Below are 25,179 nucleotides of genomic sequence, written 5' to 3'. Positions count from 1 at the left end.
TTTGAACAGGGCCAATCATCACAAGGATGTGCCATTGTTCTATTTTACTGTAATGCAAACACCTCAGGTAAGTGAGATAAGTTCATCTATCCCTACCACTATTCCAACCTCAACAATTTCTTTGAGTTCCAGTGTGGATATGGCAACTGTGTCAATGACCCAATAGTTGCCTACCCAAGCTACCAAAACTGCAAAAATTTTCAAACCCAAATCAAAGAAAGCCCCCTCTGGTATCTCTCAAAAGATGCCCGTTGCAAAATCCACTAAAACCAAAGAGGGGAGTGTGAAGGAGGGCAAGATAGGTGAGGGAAGGGGTGAACATAAAAGAAACCCTAAGGATAAGGATGGAGAGTTGAGTGGATCCCAGCCTAGCCACACTGCAGTTTCCCAATAAACTATAGTGCTTAAAAAGGATAAAGCTCATTTCTAGCTGTATCCTCCCAAAAGGATGTAGTTATTGAACAAAGCTCTCAACCAAGAGCACAGGCCAAGAGGGTTAGGGACACAATAGTTTCTTTTCCCAGTTCATTCATTTCTACTCTCTCGATGGATATTGTTCATCTGTCGAGTAGTGATTGTATCCCGACGGATAAGCTTAACAGCAGTTATCCGTCGGATAGCAAAACCACTCACTCGATGGATATCACTCATACGTCGAGTATCTTTGCACAGCTTCAAACTTCATTTATTTCAAGTGCAGAAGATTTAATGGTTGTACAGTCACTCTTAGGATTGAGAGAGAAGAGTGTTTTGAGTGAGAGTCTGGGTTGCTCCCAGGAAAAAGGAGAGGAAATGAGTGAAACTATGCAATCAATTTCTTCAGGATTGTAAAAGAGAGTGAGAGGAGTCCCACCTTAGTAGGTGAAGGTGAGGGTGTGAGGGTGGGGAGCCAGGGTGAGATCCTGATGCAACAAAAGAGAGAAAATGAGAGAAATGCAGGTACTGGAGCTATAAGGATGGATGTCATTGCTAGTGAGTCAATGAATGTCCAGGATGCAGACAGGGGGGGACTATCTCAGCATCCTAAAGCTGTTATAGATTCCACTTCCCTTGATGCTGAGGCATTTACTCACCCTGTTCCAGCTTATCAACTTCTAGCTGAACAGGGCAATGACAATGCAGAAAGGATGCTCAATCTGGTGCATACCACTCAGTCTATGCTAAGAGCCAAGGATGCCATCACAGCTTTGCCTTCTACAGCTGGTGATGTGGACTATGAGACTGGTGGTTCAACCGATTTCTTTGGTGATGGGAGTGGGGATAGTGAAGATGAGGCAATGGACATAGGGGGAGAAGTAATGAGCATTCTCAAAGCACTATAATGAGCACTACTTCAAGACCACCCTGATCCAACTAATCAATCAGACAAATATTGCTCTTCAAACCACTACTAATGCCAGCACCAAGAAGCTCCTTCAGGCACATCTAGCCTCCCTGCAACTTCAACAAATCCAGGGCTTCCAGCATGCTAGGGATGTAAACACCATGAAGGGTGATATTGAGGAGATGAAGAAGGCCATTTCAGACAAGATAGATTCTAAACTTCCAGAAGCTACAATGCTTGACATCAAGAGGCAATTAAGGAAAAATTCTGATCTTACAACCAAGATAGATGCCATGGACACAAGAATGTCAGCCATAGAAGTATCTTTAACAGCCATTCATCTTCATCAAGTCCAACAGACAGATCTACTTCAAAAATTGGTGGCTGCTCAAACCTCCTCCTCTACTCAACTTGATGATAACAAAAAGGGGGAGAAAGGACCAAGTGAGGGGTAGAGGATTCAGATTCAAATCAGTAAAGTAATTGTGCCTTCAATTACTATCTCAAAGCCACCAGTTACAGACAGTATTAATCTGATCAATGCAGCAGCAGCCAACATAAGAGCAGCTGATAAGGAGAAGTTGAGTTTAGTCAACTGGGAAAAGATTGATGAGGAAATACAGAAGAAGTTTGAACTTATCAAGGAGCCAGTTAAGTCAGCCATCCATCACTCTCAAGTTAAGCAAATTAGTGTGAATGAGATGAGCATGAACTATCTGGAAAGAGGACAGCCATCCTGCATCAAATCTCCAAAGGCTGAAACAATTCTGAAACCAAGGGTAAACTACTCAAAATCATCATTGAAGAACCCTTTGGATACTGTGTATGGGACACCTAAGCCTGATGAAAAGAAGCTTCTGTCAAGATCAATTGCTTTTTACAAAGATCCAGCTGATTCAGCTTCAAAAAGAAGAATTGCTAAAATTTTCAGGAATGGGAAAGAAATTTGTGTGGTGGCTGGACATCCTCAATTTGCTCAAGCAAAGAGAGAAGAAAAGGCTAGATTGAAGCTGGAAAAGAAGCAAGCTGCTTTGGATGCTAAAAAGGCTAAACAAAAGAAAGAGCAAATTGCTATCTTGGCCAAGCTACATGCAGTAAATTCATCACAACAAATTCCTTCTCAGCCATCTGAAGTTATTGAATCAACGAAGCAAGTTGAACAACAGAAGAAATCTCCAAGAATCAAGGAATTGGCTAAAAGAACTAAAAGGAAACTGGACATTGTTGATAAGGAATTGGAGAATCAGTTTCCCAAGGAATCCACTCCAACTACAACTCAAGCATCAAAACCCTCTGTGGTATTTGAAGATATCAAAGTGGTGGATCCTTACAGGAACATCCATGGTGAACCTATTGTGCCTAAGGATGAACCAGTAGAATGGTAGAACATACCAATTCCTGACTTCTATCTTCCAATCCTTAACAAGCCAAAGAGAACAAAATCAAGAGCAGTCAAGAAAGTGAAGTTTTCACTTCTCAAATCCAAATCTCTAGTCAAAGCTCAATCTAAAGTCAATAAGGGAGATTACATGTACTTGTGTGACATCAAAGAATTTTCTAATCTAAACCTCTATCTAGATGAACTAGATGAAGTGAGAGGAATTGATGCATACAGAAACCTACCTAAAAGGTTAGTGTTCAAGTACAAAGGAGGAAAGGAGATTCAGTGGCCACTTCACAGGATCCTTCAGAAAGCCAAGCTGTACTGATTAAAGTTTATTCATCCTTCAAGAAGAACTTTGGGTTCAACATTACTATAAGAAGATTGGTACTGAAAAAGATTGAAGAGCTAAGGAGTGTTAGAGCTAAATATGCACTCCCAAAGACTCTAATCATCCCTTACATAGGGAGAAGAGTGCATCTAAGGCCCTACTGGATGATGGAGTTCATGGATGACAAAGGAGTGAGAAGATTTTTCAGATTAGAAGACCAATTGAGCATCTCTAGCAATGAGACTCTTTTGGAAATTCAAGGAAAGCTAAATCTCTCAGAATCTGATGAACTGGAATTCCACAGGCAGCTCCAAAATCAGATTGAGGAAAACAACAGAAAGCTTGGAAAGAGATCCAGACCTTCAAGGAACTAGATAAATCTGCTCAGGCTAGAGGAGCATCTTGAAAAAGACTGTGAGCAAAACTTTGTACATTTTGTTAATTGAAGCACTTTTCAGTATTATCTACTGTCTTTTAAAATTTGTATTTTTAAGGTGTTTTGTTATCATCAAGTGTCTCTTAATTTATGGCTACAATTCCAGTAGACATAAATTGGGGGAGATTGTTGTGTATATGTTGTGCACTTGATGATTACATGAACAAAACACCTTGGTAGATTTTACTTAGTGAAATTATGTAGCACTCGACGGATAAGGTTTATAGTCCCTATAGATGACTCAATATAGTCCCGACGGATGATGACTTATTATCCATCGAATGAGTAGCTTATGTAACAATAAGTCTGTAGCACATTTATGCATACACATTGTTTAGAATCTGTAAGTAGTACTTAAATCATGTTGACTTTAGTAGATATGCAGAATAGGTTGATTAATTGTACATAGATGATGTCTTGTAATTCTGCATAAGTGAAATGAAGTCAAGTGCCTGATTGCTACCCAACGGATAAACAACAATGAATTTGACGGATGATCAATAACCCGATGGATGATCAATAACCTGATGGATGATCAATAACTCGACGGATGATCATGAACCCGACGGATAAAGAATTCAAATATCTGTTGACAGTGACAACACAGTCACATGCGTCGAGTGGATGTAAATGGAATGTGGTAGCCTATTCAACTGGGTTTTCGAGAACAAAGAAGCATTGCCATTTCCATGCTATTATGAAGATATTGAAAGATGCTGGAATAGAGTAATGAAGTAGCATTGTAATAGACTAGATAGTTTTGTTTTATTATCCTATCTCATTACTTTGTAATCTTGGTGATATATAAAACAAGAAGTATCGACTAAGAAAATATCTAAGAGAAAAGCAGAGAAACATTTGTAAGCAGAATTCTTAGCATTTCTCTGCATTCTTAGAGTTCAATATTTGTAAGTAGCTGTGAGCATTTTGGACACAGGGTTCTCTCGATATATAATATATATCTCTGGTGGAATCATTCAAATCCACCAGAAAGTTTTTAAAGACTCTTGTTTTTAATTACTTGTGTTTTGATTCATTTAAGTAACAATTCCGCAATGTGCTAATCAATTCACACTTATATATATATTCGAGTTAGAACAATTTTATTTCAAGAAAAAGTTTCAAGAATTCCATTCAACCCCCCTTCTGTAATTCTTTTCATAATGTTAAGGGACTAACAATTATTGAGCGATAAATCATATTTTTGACCCGATTTCAGTTTTAAACGTACCGAGTCGAACCTTTTGGCAAACCGAAGCATGTGTTATAAGAATTATGTGATACGTGGATTATGTGTTTACATGTTATGTGAATTACGTGCTTGCATGAGTTGAGAGTCTTGTGTTTGATTGTTATAATTATGTGCGGGCCATCGTATAGGTAGACGATAGGATTTTGACGCGCAGTTCATCGAGTAATTATCGTTTAGACGATTAAAGTTGTATCTTTTAATTATAGATGCGGATCGCTCGAGTTGATCAAGACCAGACATTGGGAAGAATAAAATGGAATGGTACTGGATATCTAGCTTCTAGCAATCGCAGGAGCAGCATATCAGTGAATTGTTGGAATAAAAGACGGTGATGCCTTGAGATGTCAGACTGTGATAATAACATTTCTACGAGTGTGACTAACTGCTTAAAACCCAAAGGCAAGTATCTCTATCATCACTTATTGTTCAAGTGATATTTATTTTAAATCTTCTTATGCAAGTATTGCTTTTCCTATTCTCAGTGTTGAAGAGATAAATGTTTTACATATCGCTGAACTAAATAATTCTATTTATACAAATACTCATCTGCTATTCTATGTTCAGAATAGTTAAGTGATTTTACTTATCAACTTACTGGATTTACAAATGTTTTGGATTTTAAGAAAAGTGATTTGGTTGCGAATATTCCTGCCCAAGTGAATGGGGGAATAAAATTTTTTCGGGTGTCGATTATTATGACCCCTTCTCAATAAAAGGTTTTAAGATTGGATCATAATTGCGTAAGTGACCGGGACGGACGGTCCAGAGGAGGGCTATTTCTAAGTGTCATATGGAATATTATGACATAATTTTTGCCACAGGCAGCTTTATTGCCTTTTTGTTTGAGTACTCATGTATTGGGGACATGTTTCTACGAATCATGACCTTGTGCTATCACACGGGCTGATCAACATGTGATAGTACGTTCATCGGAGAATAATCCTAATCTAAATTATCATATCATTTTAAATATTCATAGAATAAATGATTTATCAACTATTTCTGTTTTGTAATAATGGAAAAATCCAGTTTTGATCCAGATTCTGATTTATGCTGATACTTACATTGTTGTTAAATATGAAAGGTGGTATTAGTATAGATGATTGATGTTAACTTCAATATGGGATGTTGTGAGCATCAAAGTTCGTATTGGTATCTAATTTGATATGACAACAAAATAAGTATTAAATTCAAGAGTTCGGTTTTGAGTAAAGTTTATGATTCAATCCATAATCATTGTTTCATGTTATTGTTGTTTACGATATTTCCGTAAACACTGTTTTACGAGTTCTATTCTTGTCAAGATTCAAAGTATTGCTGAAGCATTTCGCTCGAAAATATCAAAAAGAGTTTTGAATACAGTGAGAAATAATTATCTGATTTTTAATAAATTTTCTGTTTCAGCAATTATGATTTTAAATTGTTCTGCGCTATTGTAGATGTGGGTTTTATATCAAAATGACCACATATATATTACAATGATCTTGCTGAGCATTTCTTTCGCTCATACTTGCCTGTTTTCAAATTTAACCTCCAGTGAGGATTAGCTTGCGCTGTTTAACCGCATAATTCAAGGAAGCAAAGAAGAAGCTTTTAGAAGGTGGGTGGTTCAGGGTTTACAGACTAGTGTAAGTTCTGTTATGTAAAGTTGTTTATATTATATTTTATATTATATTATAATTATGTATTGTATTTGGGCCTAGTATAATTCTTTTCGAAGTTATACTAGCGGGTTAAGTTTTAAGGTTTGGAATTAGTGAAAAGAGTTTTAAAAGAAAGAGAAAATTTTATTTATGCAATTTGGATATCTTGTTTCTAGAATTGTAACCTTAAAAGATATTGAATTAGTTTGGGTTCATCGATGCTAAATATCTTCCACTGGAATTTGTTTATTGATTAAACAAGTTATTTTGAACTGAGGTTTCATCGTGATGAACAAATCCTCTGACCCCGGATTTGGGGGCGTTACAGATAGAGGTACCTCAAGTTTAGCAGCATCAGAACTACTATCAGCATTTGCCATTAAGGCATAGTTCACCTCTTCTTCAGATTTTGAAGTGTCTGCCCAGTTTTTCTTCTTTGTGATAAGTGCCTGGCCTTTATCACCTTTTCCTTTCCTGCAATCAGGAGAGATGTGGCCTCTTTCACCATATTTGTAGCATTTGACATTTGAGTTATCTCCTCCGTCAGACTTTCCTCCTTTGCCTTCAGACTTTCTGAACCCTTTCTTGTCAGCACTTCTACCTTTCCTGGCAAACTTCTTACCCTTTCTGAATTTCTTGTAGGCTATCTTTGTGATACCCTTCACCATAAGAGCACACAGTTGCATCATCTCTGCATCAACATCCACTTCAGATAAATTTTCAGGTTCTGAATCATCATCATCAGAATCTGATGACTCTGAATCAGATTGTATGATGAGAGCCTTTCCTTTTGCCTTCCTAGAGACAATTGGATTTTTTTAGCCTTTAAAGCAACTGTCTTAGACTTCCCTCCATGCCTCTTCTTTCTTTGCTCCATCTCAAGTTCATGAGTCTTGAGCATCCCATAGATTTCATATATCAGCAAGTTCATAGTTGTCTCTTATTGTAGTAGCTTTCAAATCCCACTTTTCAGGAAGAGCTAGTAGGAATTTCAGATTTGAATCTTCTGTATTATATTCCTTATCCACTAGTAACAGATCATTCAACAGCTTAGTGAATCTGTCATATGTATCGGTTAGTGACTCATCAGATTTTGAGTCAAAGTGTTCATACTCCTGTGTGAGTATTGTCTTCCTGTTCTTTTTGATGGCATTGGTTCCTTGACATCTCACTTCCAATGCAACCCAGATTTCTTTTGCAGTCTTGCATGCAATCACCCTGTTTGACATGACATTATCAAGTGCACTATGAAGCAAGTGTCTTACTTTTGCATCCTTGCCTAATGAAGAGATGTCTTCAGTGGTGTATTCTCTCTTTTCTTTGGGAATCATCCTCTGTGGCTCATTCCCAACTGCAACAGAAAGATTTGTGGGCTTGTGTGGACCATCATAAATTCTGTCTAAATATTCTGGATCTGTAACTTCCAGAAACATGACCATCTTTACACTCCATACAGGGTACTCAGACACCCTGAGCAAAGGAACCCTGATGGTTTCATATCTACTAGTGTTATGAACGGGTTGAACCTTTGCAGGTTCTTGAGGGTCTGGTATTTTTGCTTGTTCAGACATGATTAATTGTTTGTTTGGATCTTAATTGTTTGTAAGCTTAACAGATTGGCTCTGATACCACTTGTTAGGCCTCAATGATACTATAGAAGGGGGTTGAATATGAGTGTTTGGATCTAATTATGGCTTCAAATAAGTATAGATGAATCATTATAAGTTATTTAAGTGTTTGGATAATCTTACTTATAAGTCAGATTTTTTTACTTAAATTAATCAAAATAAATAATTTTTAAATATGATTATTTTATTTCGTGAATTTTAGATTAGCTTAACATTTAAAAATAAATTTTTAAAAATTAAGTTAATAAAAAGGCAAAAAATCAAAATAAGTTGAGAAAAAGTACCTCGTTACTAACATTCAACTTATAAGATAAGTTGAAAATCTGACTTATAAGTTGGGTTGAAAAACACTCGTCGGTAAGTACTTACGTGCTTATAAGTCAATACGCAACTTATATTTTGGTCCCAAACAGGCCCTGCGTTAAGAGCAAGTCCAATGCAAGATGAAAAATAACTATAACTATTTCTATAATTTAACATCAAAAAATGTTTTTAGTTGCTAAAATGGAAATTTAACTTCAATGCTAGTTACATTTTGCATCCAAGTGATTCCAAATTTAAATAAATTTTTACCTCTATCCTAAATTTTATTTAAATTTTACCACATGCATGCCCTTTATAGTTACTCGGTGATATAATATGGATGCATCATTGGTTTCAAATTTAGAATCAATAATACATATATGCATCCAAGAATATAATCCTATTTGAACATTTGGAATTGAATTTTAGAGGTTTCAAATTATAGAAATAACATAAATTATAGCATTACATTGAACTTGGTCTAAAAATAAAAATTCTATACTAATTTTTTTTTGATAATTAACTCTGGTTCTAATTTATTATTAATATTCTGAAATAAATAGCAGATATAAGTTAAACAAAACTTGGACGTTGGAGGAAAACCTATGTCATTTCTTTATTCATCTAATACTTTATGAAATAGATTGTGTTATGTTATAGTATGAATCTCTCAACTCACATAACTCACAAAGGTAACAATTTTTTAATTAACACTTGCATCAAAATAAAGGCGATTCACAAAAAACTTGGTAAAACGGATACATGAATACTATTATATTCAAAATATAAATAGTATAGATATCAACACAAATATATATGCCCCTCACTTGTAAATACTACTCCCTCATTTTATCTATATTCTAGGTAAAATATAAATATTTATACATAAAAAATGTTTGTACAATAGTGAGAGATTTTTACAATTTACTTTTCGAAATATTTTATCAATTATAATCTTGATGTATTGACAACAATAATTATATTCTATTATAATGAACGTAATATTTAAATCCTAACTTTTCAGGTAGAGAGGAAAAATATATATAAATGTAGCAGCTTTATTTTTAATTTTTTCTACTAATTAATTACAACGCTCCTCCTACACGAGTTGTAGGAAGTCAACCACCATACCAAAATTTTGTTGACTAATTTTTAGTTCTTACCCATTGATTATTAGGGTTCGAGTGGAGCTCTTGATCAAGACATCTCAAATCTATTATATATAATACAACAACAAGGAGTTTGATGAACAATGAAATATTTAATTAATATGACGATTATACTCGTATATTAATTTTGATGTAATATTTATTTCACCTCATCATTCATTTCTTAAAAATTATTAATTGTTGTATAATTAATATGTGCATACATACATTAATTCATACATACATACAATAAATCATTCATTTATTAAATAAATTAACTATTTTATAATTAATATGTGCATACATGCATTAATACAAACATACAATAAATAAATACACACATATATATAAGTAATTTATGCATGAATACACACACATACACACACAAAGGTTCAACACATGCACACATACATACATGCATACATGCTCATGCAATATTATTTTTCATCAATTTTAACATCGTCCACTAACACAATGAAATAGCCAAATATTGTATTAAAGTATATGAAATAAAAAAATTAATTATTTTTTATAAACATCTGTATCGTTTATACTTCACTATTAATAATTATGCGACATTTATCCTATAATCCTACCGTCCCATATATTGTTAACATCGTTAGGGGGGTTTGTTGATCAAATTAATTCATATGACAACTATACCCCTACATTAATATATAACGGGGTTTGATGAAAATTTTAATTAATATGACGATCATACCTCTACCTTAATATATATATTATTTATTTCAACTCATCATTCATTTATTAAAAATTATTAATTATTGTATAATATATATGTGCATACATACATTAATTCATATATACATGTATGAATACATGCATAAAATAAATAATTGATTTATTAAAAATTATTAATTATTGTACAATTAATATGTGTATACATACATTAATACATACATACATACATATATGCATACATCTATTATTTATATAATACAATCCTAGGGGGGTTTGATGAGCAATTTAATTAATATGACGATTATACCCCTATATTAATATCTATATAATATTTATCTCACCACATCATTAATTTCTTAAAAATTATTAATTGTTGTATAATTAATATGTGCATACATACATTAATACATATATATACTGATATGGGCCTAAAATTAGCCTAGAAATATAATTAATGTTGAATTAATTAGACCTGGTATGGTCCAGTAACGAAGCCCAATTAACGAGGCCCGAAACTCTGATTATTTATTAATTTCGTAATTAATAAATAAGGGAGATTAACAGCTCATTAAATGAGTCCAATCAGTGATATAAATCTATAAAAGATAGCCCCAAGGGCACCTACACCAACTAGGAATCTGATTCCTTTATTTTAGGACTTTAAAGTCTATCCAAAGTCTGAGAACTTGATCAACAAGTCTCCTATCCCTAGTCCAATTCAAGGACTCTCAACATCTATATAAATGGATCTACCCCTCAATCAGAACTACATTTTCTGGCTTGATTCTCTAATTCACAAAGATACGTAGGCATCTCGTAAAGGCAGAATTAAGCTATGAAACACGAGAGCAGCCATTAAAGGCCTTGAGCTCCCGAACCTTAGTAATAAATACAACAATTAATATACTGTAGTTTTTTATCCATAACATTTGGCACCGTCTGTGGGAAACACAACAACAACCATGGCGAAAACACGGAGAACAATTAGAGCCCTTGAAGGAGGAACACCAGCAGGGGCAACCCAAGTAATTTCGTCAATCGTGGAGGTACCTCCTCATTCAACTTATGCAGACACCCAAGGAGAAGCCCAGATAGGGGCAACTGAACATTAGCTAGAAGGGACGATTCCCTCGGCTACTCAAGGTACGAATCCCCAACTTCAACAACTACACGCACCTGTGACTTCTTGACCTTTTGGGTATGAATACTCAACTATTGTGTCTACTAACCCCCCATATGGGATACCCCTTTACACCGAGGTTGGAGGAAGTGGACATGCTGGGCGAAGTGAAGCACGAGGACGATCACCCCCTATATACGTGGTTTGGCTCCTATACCGGAGGATCAAGAATTCTCTGGCCCCTATACTGAGTGAGACTCCGAATCTTCGGATGATGAAGTGGCCCCAAGAAGGAGGCGTGCTGGAAAAGAGCCGATGGCTGATGGTCGCCAACGTCCTAGGAGCACCCAAGGGACGAATTCCCAAGAAGTGCAGGAAAGGATCAGGGCTCATGAGGCTGAGATTCAAAGGATGAAGCGTGACTTGGAGGCACACCAGAATACTAGACCTCCACTGCCTCCAAGGGGGAGGGATCCTCCCCCTATCATAGACCTGGATGATCCAATACAGAGAAGGGTTGTTGTCCCAAGGGCTGATCCAAGCAATCTTCTTCCCCTTGGAGATCCCGATGATCCTACCCCGCCATTCACTGAAGAGATAATGAATGCCCATATCTCAAGAAAGTTCAAGATGCCCACTATCAAAGCTTATGATGGCAGTGGAGATCCCGCCAATCATGTCAGAACATTCTCTAATGCACTGTTGCTGCAACCCGTAAATGATGCTATTAAGTGTCGGGCCTTTCCTCAAACCCTGTCGGGTATGGCTCAAAGATGGTATAGTCATTTGCCCCCGAACTCTGTTGGGTCCTTCAAGGAATTAAGTCAAGCTTTTATTAAGCAGTACATCAGTGGGAGAGTGCATGAGAAAAGTTCAGCATCCCTCATGAGCATTGTGCAGGGAGAGAAGGAATCCTTAAGAGACTACCTGAATCGTTTCACGAAGGAAGCTTTAAAAGTCCCGGACCTTGACGACAAGGTAGCCATGATAGCACTGCAACAAGGAACTAGGGATGAGTTTTTCAAGATGTCATTGGCCAAACGCCCCCTGAAAGCATGTTGCAGCTCCGGGATAGGGCCTGAAAGTACATCAAGGTGGAGGAGAGTATGATGAAGACAGTCATAAGCAACGAGCCTGCTGGAGGCAAGAAGCGAAAGACCGATCTGGAATACATCGCTAAGGATAAGTATCCGAGAATTGAGCAAAATCCTGACTCAACTCCGAAGAGAGGAGGACCTGGACAAAAATTCACTGAGTATGCTAAGCTGAATGCTCCAAGGAGCCAAATTTTGATGGAAATCGAGAAAGATCGATATATTGTTGGCCTAAGCCCTTGAAGGCCGATCCTGCCAAGCTAGATAAGAGCAAGTATTGTAGATTTCACAAGGATGTTGGTCATGACACCGATGAGTGTAGGCAACTGAAAGACAAAATTGAGTTCCTTATTAGAAAAGGGAGATTGAACAAATACACTGGAGATAGAGGAGATATGAGCAATAATGTGAGAAAAAACTTTGACGATCGAAGAAGAGATCAAGAAGATCAGGGGCAAAATCCAACCCAGGGGACCAGTGATAAATACAATCTTCGGAGGACCGCGACCCCGAGGACCTGTGATAAACACAATTTTTGGAGGACCAACTGCTGCTGGATTATCCAAGAACTCTAGAAAAGCGTATACCCGAGAAGTTATGCATATTGTTGGGGAAGCCCCGAAGAGGGCCAGGACATGAGTAACAATATCTTTTGATGATTCTGATTTGGAAGGTGTGAAATTTCCCCATGACGACCCGCTGGTCATAACCCCGATAATAGGGAACAACCCGGTGAGGAGGGTCCTTGTGGATAATGGTGCTTCAGTGGATATTTTGCTCCATGACACCTTTTTAAGGATGGGATATAATGACTCCCAATTAACCCTAACTGACATGCCGATATATGGATTTGCAGGAGTGGAGTGTCCCGTAGAAGGGATAATCAAGTTGCCAACAACCACCATAGGACAGGAACCAAGGCAAGCAACTCAGATGTTGGACTTTGTGGTTGTGAAGGCTAGTTCGACTTACAACGCTATTATGGGAGGAATAGGGATACACGCCTTCAAGGAAGTCCCTTCTTCTTACCATTCAGTTATGAAGTTTCCCACCCCGGATGGAATCGGAGAAGAGAGAGGAGATCAAAAAATGGCTAGAAGTTGTTATGTGGCCTCTTTGAGGGCATATGGAGTTGGGGGGCAGGTTCTGCCTATTGAAGATCTGGATATCCGAGAGAATGATGAGAAAAGAGGGAAGCTAGCAGAAGACTTGGTCTTGATTCCTTTAGCCCCCGAGAATCCTAAGAAGATGACTTTCATTGGAGCCACACTCGAGGAGCCCCTTAGAGGGAAGTTAGTGGAATTTTTGCAAGAAAATAGTGATATGTTTGCATGGTCAGCAGCTGATATGTCAGGCATAGACCCGGAACTGATTACTCACAAGCTGAATGTAGATCCAAATCGGAAGACTCTGAAGCAAAAGAAAAGAAGCTTTGCTCCAGAAAGGCAAGAAGCTATAAAACAGGAGGTTGAGAAGCTCTTAGAGGCTGGTTTCATTGAGGAGATACAGTTTCTAGAATGGTTAGCAAACCCTGTAATGGTGAAGAAGGCCAATGGAAAATGGAGGATGTGTGTAGACTTCACTGATCCGAATGATACATGCCCTAAGGACTGTTTTCCGTTGCCAAGGATTGGTACTTTGATAGATGCCACTGCTGGACATGAGATGCTGAGCTTCATGGATGGATTTAGTGGATACAATCAGATCAAGATGCACAATGATGACATTCCAAAGGTATCATTCATCACTAACTTTGGTGTTTATTGTTATCTTGTTATGGCATTTGGTCTCAAGAATGCAGGAGCCACCTATCAAAGGTTGGTAAATAAAATTTTTAAGGATCTTATTGGCAAGACTATGGAAGTCTATGTTGATGACATGTTAGTCAAGAGTCAAGTAAAGACTGATCATATAACCCATTTGAGGGAAGCTTTCGAGGTCCTGAGGTACCACAAGATGATGTTAAATACTACGAAGTGTGCTTTCGGAGTAGGATCTGGAAAGTTTTTGGGATTGATGGTCTCCAAAAGGGGGATCGAGGCAAACCCCGATAAAATAAAGGCAATCCTGGACATAGAGCCACCAAAAACTATCAAAGATGTTCAAAAGCTCACTGGAAGGGTTATTGCGTTGGGACGATTCGTCACCAAGTCGGGGGATAAGTGTTTGTCATTTTTCAAGTCATTAAAGAAGGTTAAAAATTTTGTATGGAGTGAAGAAAGCCAGAAGGCATTCGAAGAGTTAAAGGAATATATGGCTCAAGCCCCGTTGTTGGCCAAGCCAGTTTTGAATGAGGTTCTATACTTGTACTTGGCTATTTCAGAAAATGCCTTGAGCGCTGTGTTGGTTAAGGAGGAACTGAAAGTCCAGAAACTCGTATACTATGTCCGTAAAATTCTACATGGAGTTGAGTTGAATTATTCAACCATTGAGAAGTTTGCTTTAGCCCTGGTAATGGCTTCAATAAAGTAACGTCCTTACTTTCAGGCTCACCAAATTGAGGTTCTAACAAATCAGCCCTTGAGAAATATAATTCATAGTCCCAAGGCTAGTGGGAGACTGATCAAATGGGCAATAGAGTTGGGAGAATCCGACATCAAATATAAGCCACGAGCGGCAATAAAAGCCCAGATATTGGCTGACTTCATGGTGGAATGTACGATATCCAACCAAGAAGTCGGGGGAAGGAAGATACCATACCTCAAGAAAAGGAAGTTGAGAAGGGGGGCAAAGAAAAGGATGATAAGGAGAAGGAATATTGGGTCTTCTATTTTGATGGAGCGTCAAAAACAAATTCAAGTGGAGCAGGTTTGGTTTTACAAAGCCCTGATGAGTTCTTGATTGAGTATACCATGAAGTTAGACTTCCCGACCACTAATAATGAGGCAGAATATGAAGCTCTGATAGCTGGTCTTGGCTTAGCAGGGACACTTAGAGTCAAGAACTTAAAAGTCTGTGGAGACTCGAAGCTGGTCATATCCCAGGTAAAGGGAGAGTTTGAGGCAAGGGATGATATGATGGCTAAGTATGTTTGCCTAGTAAGGGCTGTGATGACCCAATTCGATGAATGCCATATTGAGCACATTCCGAGGGAGGAAAATGCTAAGGCAGATGCATTATCAAAGTTTGCTTCATCCGAGATAGAGGAAAGTTCAGGAAGTGTATACATCCACGTTCTGAAGACACGGAGCATTGATGTTAAGCTTGTAGGTCCTATAGGTCTGGGGACTTCATGGATTGATCCTATTAAGACTCATATTCAAACCAGATGGTTGCCAAACGATGCTACTGAAGAATGGAAGTTGGATATTCGAGCACTAAGATACTCTTTGATAGATGGGATTTTGTATAAAAGATCTTTTGTGGTTCCTTACTTAAGGTGTCTCAGTCCCGACGAGGCACGTTTGGCTGTTGAAGAAGTACATGAAGGCATATGTGGGAAACACTTGGGGGTAGAGTGCAAGCTCATAAAATAACCCGTTTAGGCTTCTATTGGCCGGAAATGATGGCCGATGCCAAAGAATATGTGAAAAAGTGTGACCGCTGCCAAAAGTATGCACCTGTCATTAGACAACCCCCCGAGATGCTGACCTCCATCAACTCACCTATCCCCTTTATGTGGGGAATGCATATACTTAGGCCTTTTCCCATGGCCACGGCACAAAGGAAGTTTCTGATTGTAGCCATTGATTATTTTACTAAGTGGATTGAAGCCAAACCCTTGGCCAAAATCACAACTAAGCAGGTTGCACAATTCCTGTGGGAAAATATCATGTGCCGGTATGGAATTCCCCGTATCCTAGTCACTGACAATGGAACACAGTTCAACAATGAAGAATTCAAGAAGTATTGTAAGGAGAATGAAATTGAATTATGATTCACCTCTGTAGCTCATCCGCAAGCCAATGGGCAAGCGGAAGTGGAAAATCGGATAATCCTGGATGGACTAAAGAAGAGGATCGAGAAGTCGAGGAATAATAGGGTGGATGAGATACTCCCAATACTATGGGCTTATAGGACTACCTGTAGAGTGACGACCGGAGCAACTCCCTTCATGTTAGCATATGGGGCAGAAGCAGTTGTTCCTGTAGAAATATCACATTCCTCCCCCAGGATTCAAGCTTTCAATGCTGAGGAAAATGAGGAAGGGCAAAGGTTAGCCCTGGATCTAATTGATGAAGTACGGGATGAGGCACATGCGAAGATAGTTGAATATCAGAAAAAGGCTTCGTTCTACTATAATCTAAGGGTTAAAGAAAGGTTCTTCAAACAGGGTGACTTAGTCTTAAGGAAGGTGGAAGCTTCTCGTGTTGGGCAGAAAGGGAAGCTTGCCCCAAATTGGGAAGGGCCATACAAGGTCAAGCGTGTTCAAGGTAGAGGAACCTACAAGCTTGAAACTATAGATGGGTTTGAAGTTCCGAGAACTTGGCATGCACAAAACCTGAAGGTTTACTACATATAAAATGATTAAGTATGATTCACACTTGTCGAGATGACAAGTAGGTTGAAAAGCACCTTGAAGCTTTGCTCGCTTAGGATTTACATGTATTAATTTGATGATTATTAAGACTTGTGTAAGGGATGAATCCCAAGAAGTTTCCATAAATTTGTTTTAGAACTGTTTGGTTCATCTTATTCTAGAACTGTTTGGTTCATACCATATATGGTTGAGTTTGCTTATCTATTTTAGTACAAGTACGAGAAAAAATAAGGGACAACTTTTTTAAAAAAAGGCTAACAAACTAATAGTACAAGTAATTGAAAGAAATAGTAGAAAAGCAAACAAGTAACTTAAAATAACATAATAAACCCCGAAGGGTAATAAGTTCCAAGTACGAATAAGTTAATACATAAAAAGCCTCGGGGGCCAAATAAGAAACACAAAATACTCAAGATCCTTGAAAAAGTCATCATCATCGTTTCCCCCTTCGACATCAGTAGAAGGAGGAACGGGCTTATCTCCTGTAGGATCAGCATCTCGAGAAGAAACAGCTGTGGCATCAGCGGAAGTAGTGAGAGTAGGAGAGAGAGGAATATCCTCAAGAAGAGGCTCTTGCCCAGGAATAGCAGGGACTGGATAGGCTGCGAGAGTCACCTCCGGGATCTTCTTCCCAATCTCCTCCACTATCTGCTCCCAGCAGCTAGAAAAGGTCTCCGGAAAGTTAGCATCATACTCAGCATTCAGGACATCCTGAAAGTCCCGAGATGCCTTATACTCAGCTATCACCTCAGCACGGGCCCTCTGAGCATCCAACTCCAGCTTGCGAACTTTCTCCTTTTCATCCGCCAGCTCTTTCTCTACCTCACGGACTGGAGTGAAGTTGGCCTCGGAATCCCTATCTCTCTCAGCAATGGTCAGGCTAGTCCTCGCATCCTTCAGATTGTAAAGGGCGGGCTGGAGATAGGTATTCATCTGCACGAGCATATCCAAATGCAGTAAGTAAGTATGAAAGAATTGAAAAATAGTCAAAAAGGAGACAAGGAAGAGGCTTACAGAAGCCACGGCCTGAGCACCCAGACGCTCAATCTGTAGGTCATCAGAAGACTCTACTATCTCGGCCCTGTCACGATGCGTAATCACGCTCTCGGACCAAATAGCGGCAGCCTCGGAACTCCCTACCACGGTGTCCCTCCTCTGAAGGCCCCAAGTGACGGTGAAAGGAGAGGTATCCTCATCAAGGCTAAGAGGCCTGTGGGATATAAAGGTAGGGATGACCTCCTTAACTGTGACTGAAGGGCCACCACCAATCCTAACCCGCTTGTCGCGGTGGGTCTCAACAGCAGAGCCCTTGGCAGTATGAGCCTCCCGCTTCTTAAAAATCGTTCCAGAGCTGCCCTAGCTGCAAAAAGATATAGGCACGTAAGAAGAAAAACAAAAATAAGGAGTTAAAAAGTGGAATAAAAGGGGAAAGAAATACCCTCGGCACCTAGGTCACTTAGACCTAAATTTTGCAAATTGCCCTTTGAAAGGATGAGAGCGCAATGATGCAAGTTATCAGCTGTGATGGCCTTGATGGCCGCATCCTCATCTATCCGACAACTAATGATGGCCTTGATGGCCGCATCCTCATCTATCCCCAATTTTAGATCTCTTAAATACCCGTCTATACTTTTTGAGAAGTTGGGCCTGAAAAAATGGTCCCAACCCTCCTCGAAATCCAGAAACACATAAAACCACTCGCTCTTCCAAGTTGGATACGAGTCAGGGTTGGTGCCAGAAACAAAGCAGGAGCGAGCCAAGGATCTATGAACTATTTTGACCCATCCTTGGTCCTCATAAGCATTTACAAACTTAAATAAATAGCGAAAGACACAAACGTTGGGCTTAAAACCGTGTTTACGTTATTGGGCCATATAACAGTGAATGAAACGCCAAGAATTGGGTGTGAGTTGGGTCGGACAGACTCGGGCTTCAGTCAAAAGGCGAAAAACGAAAGGATGAGGAGGAAGGCGAAAACCAGCATAAAAGGTTTTCTTATAGACCCGAATGGCCCCAGGCTTTGGGTAACAGGCCCTATCATTTGGGCCTGGAGCCACGGCCCTATAAGGGTGAGAAATACCAAAAAGGCGAGCTATGGTGCCTACTTGTTCTGAATCAAATCTAGAAGGATAATTATATGGATCTAAGTGTAACATATTAGGGAAGGCTTACCCAAATTTTGTTAAAAGATCCCTAAGAGAAATAACTGAGGAATGGACGAGAGATTTTTTACCTCGGCGGGCCCTAGATGGACGGGGAACAGCTTGGGGAACCTGGGAGTGGGATGAATCAAAATCCACCATGGATGAAGACTGAAACCCAGAAAGCTCTTGAAAATAATCGAAGAAGATGAGTATTCAAATGGAATCTTCAAAATGAGCCCAGAAAGCGGTGGTGTAGAATGCCGGAAATCCCTTTGCGGTGGCTATTCTTGAGAGAATATTTGCATAGTAGAAAAATCTAGAGGTGAAGAAATTTTGTGGAAGTGAAGTGAGAGAAATGAACTCACACTCCACTCCCTATATAGATGAGCGTGTGGGAGCTCAAACGTCCCTGGGCCAAAAGAAATGGGCCTAGTAAAGGCGGGAAGCCCACAAAGTTTGAATTTTGAAAAGATGCCGAACATTCTAAACCAAAAAACCAAAATTCACTGAATAAATCAAGGCTTGAAAGCCCAACCATGCCTAGAAGACATGATTCCTGGGCGTGGTACCAAACATGTCTCCTAGGCGTGGGTCTACAACGCCTAGGAATTATGGACGTATGAACCTCCAACAATGCCCAGGACGCAAGTTTCCTAGACGTTATTGGAAGGATGTCTCCTAGGTGTGGGTCTACAACGCCTAAGAATTATGGACTTATGTACCTCCAACAACGCCCAGGACACAAGTTTCCTTGATGCTGTTGGAAGGATGTCTCCTAGGCGTGGGTCTACAACGTCTAGGAATTATGGACGTATGAACCTCCAACAACGCCCAGGACGCAAGTTTCCTAGACGCTGTTGGAAGGATGTCTCCTAGGCATTGGTCTACAACGCCTAGAAATTATGGACGTATGAACCTCCAACAACGTCCAGGACGCAAGTTTCCTAGACGCTGTTGGAAGGATGTCTCCTAGGCTTGGGTTTACAACGCCTAGGAATTATGGACGTATGAACCTCCAACAACGCCCATGACACAAGTTTGCTAGACACTGTTAGAAGGTTGTCTCCTAGGCGTGGATCAACGACGTCCAGGAAGTATTGACCTCCAACAACGCCCAGGAGGCATATTTCCTAGATGTCATTAGAAGGTTGTCTCCTAGGCGTGGATCAACGACGCCCAGGACGTATTGATCTTCAACAGCGCCCAGGAGGCATATTTCCTAGACATTGTTGGAAGATTGTCTCCTAGGGGCGGATCAACAACGCCTAGGATGCCTTGTGCAGTAAAATCCTATTTTTCTGATTATTTAATTAATTAGAAAATGGGCTAAAATCAGGAAAATTGCTAAAAATTCCCAATAAATAGGGAAAATAAGCATAAAATCCCAAAAAATTAGGGAAAATTAGAAAATAATTTTCAAAAAATATTTATGGTAAAATATTGAGGAAAAAATCCCAGAATTGAGGGAAAATTCCTGTAAATTGAAGAAAAATTCCAGAATTGAGGGAAAATTCTTGTAAATTGAAGAAAAAATCCCAGAATTGAGGGAAAGTTCCTATAAATTAGGGAGAAAATCTCAGAAATTAAGAGAAAATTCCTGAAAAATACCAGAAAATTCCTAAAAAGAAGGAATAAGGTAAGGAAAACAATAGAGAGGTTCTAAAATAACCCTGAAGCCATGTGCAAGGCAAATCGTTGTAAATGTGCAGGTCGCTCCACACTTTACGCAAAAATGACACCCTGTAAGGGAACAAATGAACTTAACTTCTACGAATCTTTTACGGTTTCCCAGAAGTTGGGGGGCAAATGATATGGGCCTAAAATTAGCCTAGAAATATAATTAATGTTGAATTAATTAGACATGGTATGGTCCAGTAACGAAGCCCAATTAACGAGGCCCGAAACTCTGATTATTTATTAATTTCATAATTAATAAATAAGGGAGATTAACAGCACATTAAATGAGTCCAATCAGTGATATAAATCTATAAAATATAGCCCCAAGGGCACCTACACCAACTAGGAATCTGATTCCTTTATTTTAGGACTTTAAAGTCTATCCAAAGTCTGAGAACTTGATCAACAAGTCTCCTATCCCTAGTCCAATTCAAGGACTCTCAACATCTATATAAAGGGATCTACCCCTCAATCAGAACTACGTTTTTTGGCTTGATATTCTAATTCACAAAGATACGTAGGCATCTCGTAAAGGAAGAATTAAACTACGAAACACGAGAGCAGCCATTAAAGGCCTTGAGCTCCCGAACCTTAGTAATAAATACAACAATTAATATACTCTAGTTTTTTATCCATAACATAAACATATAATAAATCATCCATTTATTAAAAATTATGAACTATTTTATAATTAATATGTGCATACATACGTTAATATATACATACATGCATACATATATACAATAAACACACACACACATGTAGGTTCAACACATACACAAATACATTTCATCTCATCATTCATTTATTAAAAATTATTAGTTGTTGTATAATTAATATGTGCATACATACATTAATGCATACATATAATAAATCATTCATTTATTAAAAATTATTAATTATTGTACAATTAGTATATGCATACATACATACATACACACATACATATATATATATATACATACATACGTACGTACATACATACATACGATAAATATATACACATAAATATGTAAATAATACATGCATACATACACATACACACATAAAGGTTCAACATATATACACATACATATATAAATACATACACATATATTCCTATTTGTCATCAATTTTAACATAGTCCACCAACACAATGAATAGCCAAATATTGTATCAAAGTATATGAAATAGAAAATGAAATAAACTATTTATACACATCTATACAATTAATACTTCACTATTATTAATATGTGACATATATCATATACTCCTACCATCCCATAGATTGCTAACATCGTTAGGGGGGTTTGTTGATCAAATTAATTCATATGACATTTATACCCCTACATCCAAATATTGTATCAAGGTATATGAAATAGAAAATGAAATAAACTATTTATACACATCTATACAATTAATACTTCACTATTATTAATATGTGACATATATCATATACTTCTACCATCCCATAGATTGCTAACATCGTTAGGGGGGTTTGTTGATCAAATTAATTCATATGACATTTATACTCCTACATTATAATATATATATATATATAATGAATTCACCTCCTCGTTCATTTATTAAAAATTATCAGTTATTGTATAATTAATATGTGCACACATACATACATACAATAAACACACACACACACGCATATATAAATTAATACAGGGACACACACACACATACATACTCGTATATTTTTATTTGTCATCAATCTAACCCCATCCTCCAATAATATGAAATGACGAAATATTATAATAAATTCAATGATATAAAAAATAATATAAACTATTTATACAAATATTTACGATTTATATAATTCATTTTAATTATTTTATGACATATATCATATACTCCCCCTGCCCCATAGGTTGTTAATATCATTGTTAGACACAAAGGTAACAATATGAATTATGTTGAAGAAAAATTAAGAAAACGGAAGTAAATGTTGGAGCCATTATAAAGATAATATGCTATTTTAGGAAATGTTAACAATCTATAGGAACATCCCAAAATAGAAAGTTATTGGGACGAAGAGTATTATATGCCATTTAGTGAGTAAAGTTACAGTCCTGATGTCAATTACCTATATAATATGACTCTTCAATCATATTTTTAACACATAAACCCATTAAATAATTGAAAAATAAATTAATAATTATTTTATATTTAGAGTGGTTCATATACATCATGCACACGTAATCACTTGTATGTATTTTACTTTCTAGGTATTAACATATTTCAAATACCATTTAATTATGAATTGACAAAAAATATATATTAACATAATTTATTACTTTCTGCGAATGTACTATGCAAACATAACTCAATCACTAGTGCTCATATGCATAAACAAATAAATTATTCATCCATTAGGTAATAACATAGATATATCGTCAATAATTACAGCGAAAATAGTTTCAATTAGTATAATTTAAAATATTCATGTGCATTACACGGGGTATAGATATAGTTGAAGACAAAATAATGACATTTATAATTATTCAATACATAGCATATTGCTAGAATTAAACAGTTTTAACTGTTTGAATATAACTAGCTAGCAGCACGGCATGACTCCAAATAATAATTAGAACCAAATGGCAGGAACAACATGTAGAGGAACAACATGCAGTGAAACTATCAAATGTACTTTTAAAATTAAATTTGACTAGCTATCTGATACTTCAACTTCTAAGAGTAACTCCAAGAGTGACCTAACAGATGTTCTATAAATATTATAAAATATAATGTCCTAGTGATTTAAGATAAGGTTTTTGTACATCAAATCCAACAACATACATTATTTTTGTGCCTTATTAATAAAATAACAATATATTAAAATAATAATTGAAGGAAAATGAAAAAGGTGAGAATGAAGTGATGTTCAAAACATGAGGGAAATAAATATTTTTTTGGTAGAAATAGTATAGGGCATGCAAAGAGACATGCATACTTTTGAAATTAACGAAGCTATTATCTCTCCTGCTCTCTTCACAGACGTAACTAGTTTCAAGTATCTCTCTTTGTCCCCCCTCTCTCTCAATTCTATATGTTTGATTCTTAATAGATTTTTCTCTTTGAATTAGCAGAATATAATTATACTTAAAATGTAGTGGTAATTTGACTTGATGGTAGTATGTAGTGATATAATAATACGTGTAAGGAGATTTTTAAGTACTCATACAACATCTTGCAATGCATGCAGCAGATGGTCAAAAAGGTTGGATTTAAAGGCACGCTATTCGTAGAGTTACTAATACCATTTGAATTTAAAGTTAAATATGGCCTTTGAGCTTGTGTCAGCACTCTCTGGTTATAAGCTAACCTCTATGCGTTGTCAGATAACAAATTCCTCGCCTCTGAGATTAACTTAAATGCACCATCTACACCCACATACTTATTTTTATCGGGGCGTAGAAAGAGGACCAACTTCTGATACTGTTTCCTAATTGTATAATCATCAGCTGTTGGAGTTAAACCTAGTACTTGTGATCCACAATCTACGATTAATACATACATAACATACGAATAACATAAAGGACAAAAAAAGGATATGAAAGGAGAATTTCTCGAGTCCAGCGTATAACTGTCTCCTTAAAGCTATTATGGCCCTCACCGTATGTGCGAGTCGTGAGCCTCCCAGGATAAAACGAGAAAACGGCGGTGTTGCACGAACAACGCCTTCGGCGAACAAGAATGAAGCAAGAAACTATCACCGGAAGAGAGTAGGGTTTTTATCTAGGAGGCGGCTGTGTGGTATATTCCGAATAAATAATAAACCCTAAACCTGATATGAGGCTCGAGGGAAACATGTGTGCTACTTCACGCGTAATTAAATAAACCGTGTTAATTAAAATCAAATATGTAATTCAATCAGATTATTATTACACCAAATCAATTATAATAATTCGTAATCAAAATGAATTAAGAATTTAAGAGCCCAAGCCTAGTGGAAATTAAATTTAGCAAAACTAGTCCATAATTATTCGAGCCAATTTTCTGCTACATTCGTGTCCGCACGTTGCACACGCGGGAAAGCTCGAAGGCTTCGCAAGCCTCGGATTTCCCCTCGAAAGCCCAAGATTTGCACCCCTTGCATGCACGCTGGTGTTGGAGCAATACATAAGTAACACATTTGAACACTACATAAGTGTTTTACTATATAAAGCTATGCATTCTGATTTACAAATTTAATGTGGGACTTTATTATTCTACACAAATTTCCACAACTAAGAGACTAACTTTGGATGATCATATCTCATCCATCTTTTATTCATTTTGAGTGATTCAAAGTGCCTCAGAAAGCTTTACCAGAGGAGAACACATTCCAAGTGTCACTTATCGCGCGCAGGAGTATTCGTCCACTCAAACTATGGATTAAATTGACTTGACAATGTGGGACTACTACCCATATTTTCCAACAGTACTCCCTACCGATAATTTCACCAGCAACTCTAATCTGTGCTGCAATATGAACACCAAACGTGCTCAACATTTGCGAAATAGTAAATTCCCTCAAGTGGAG

Source organism: Apium graveolens, chromosome 6 (assembly GCF_009905375.1).
Source record: "Apium graveolens cultivar Ventura chromosome 6, ASM990537v1, whole genome shotgun sequence".
Classification (NCBI taxonomy): domain Eukaryota; kingdom Viridiplantae; phylum Streptophyta; class Magnoliopsida; order Apiales; family Apiaceae; genus Apium; species Apium graveolens.
This window is presented reverse-complemented; position numbering follows the sequence as displayed.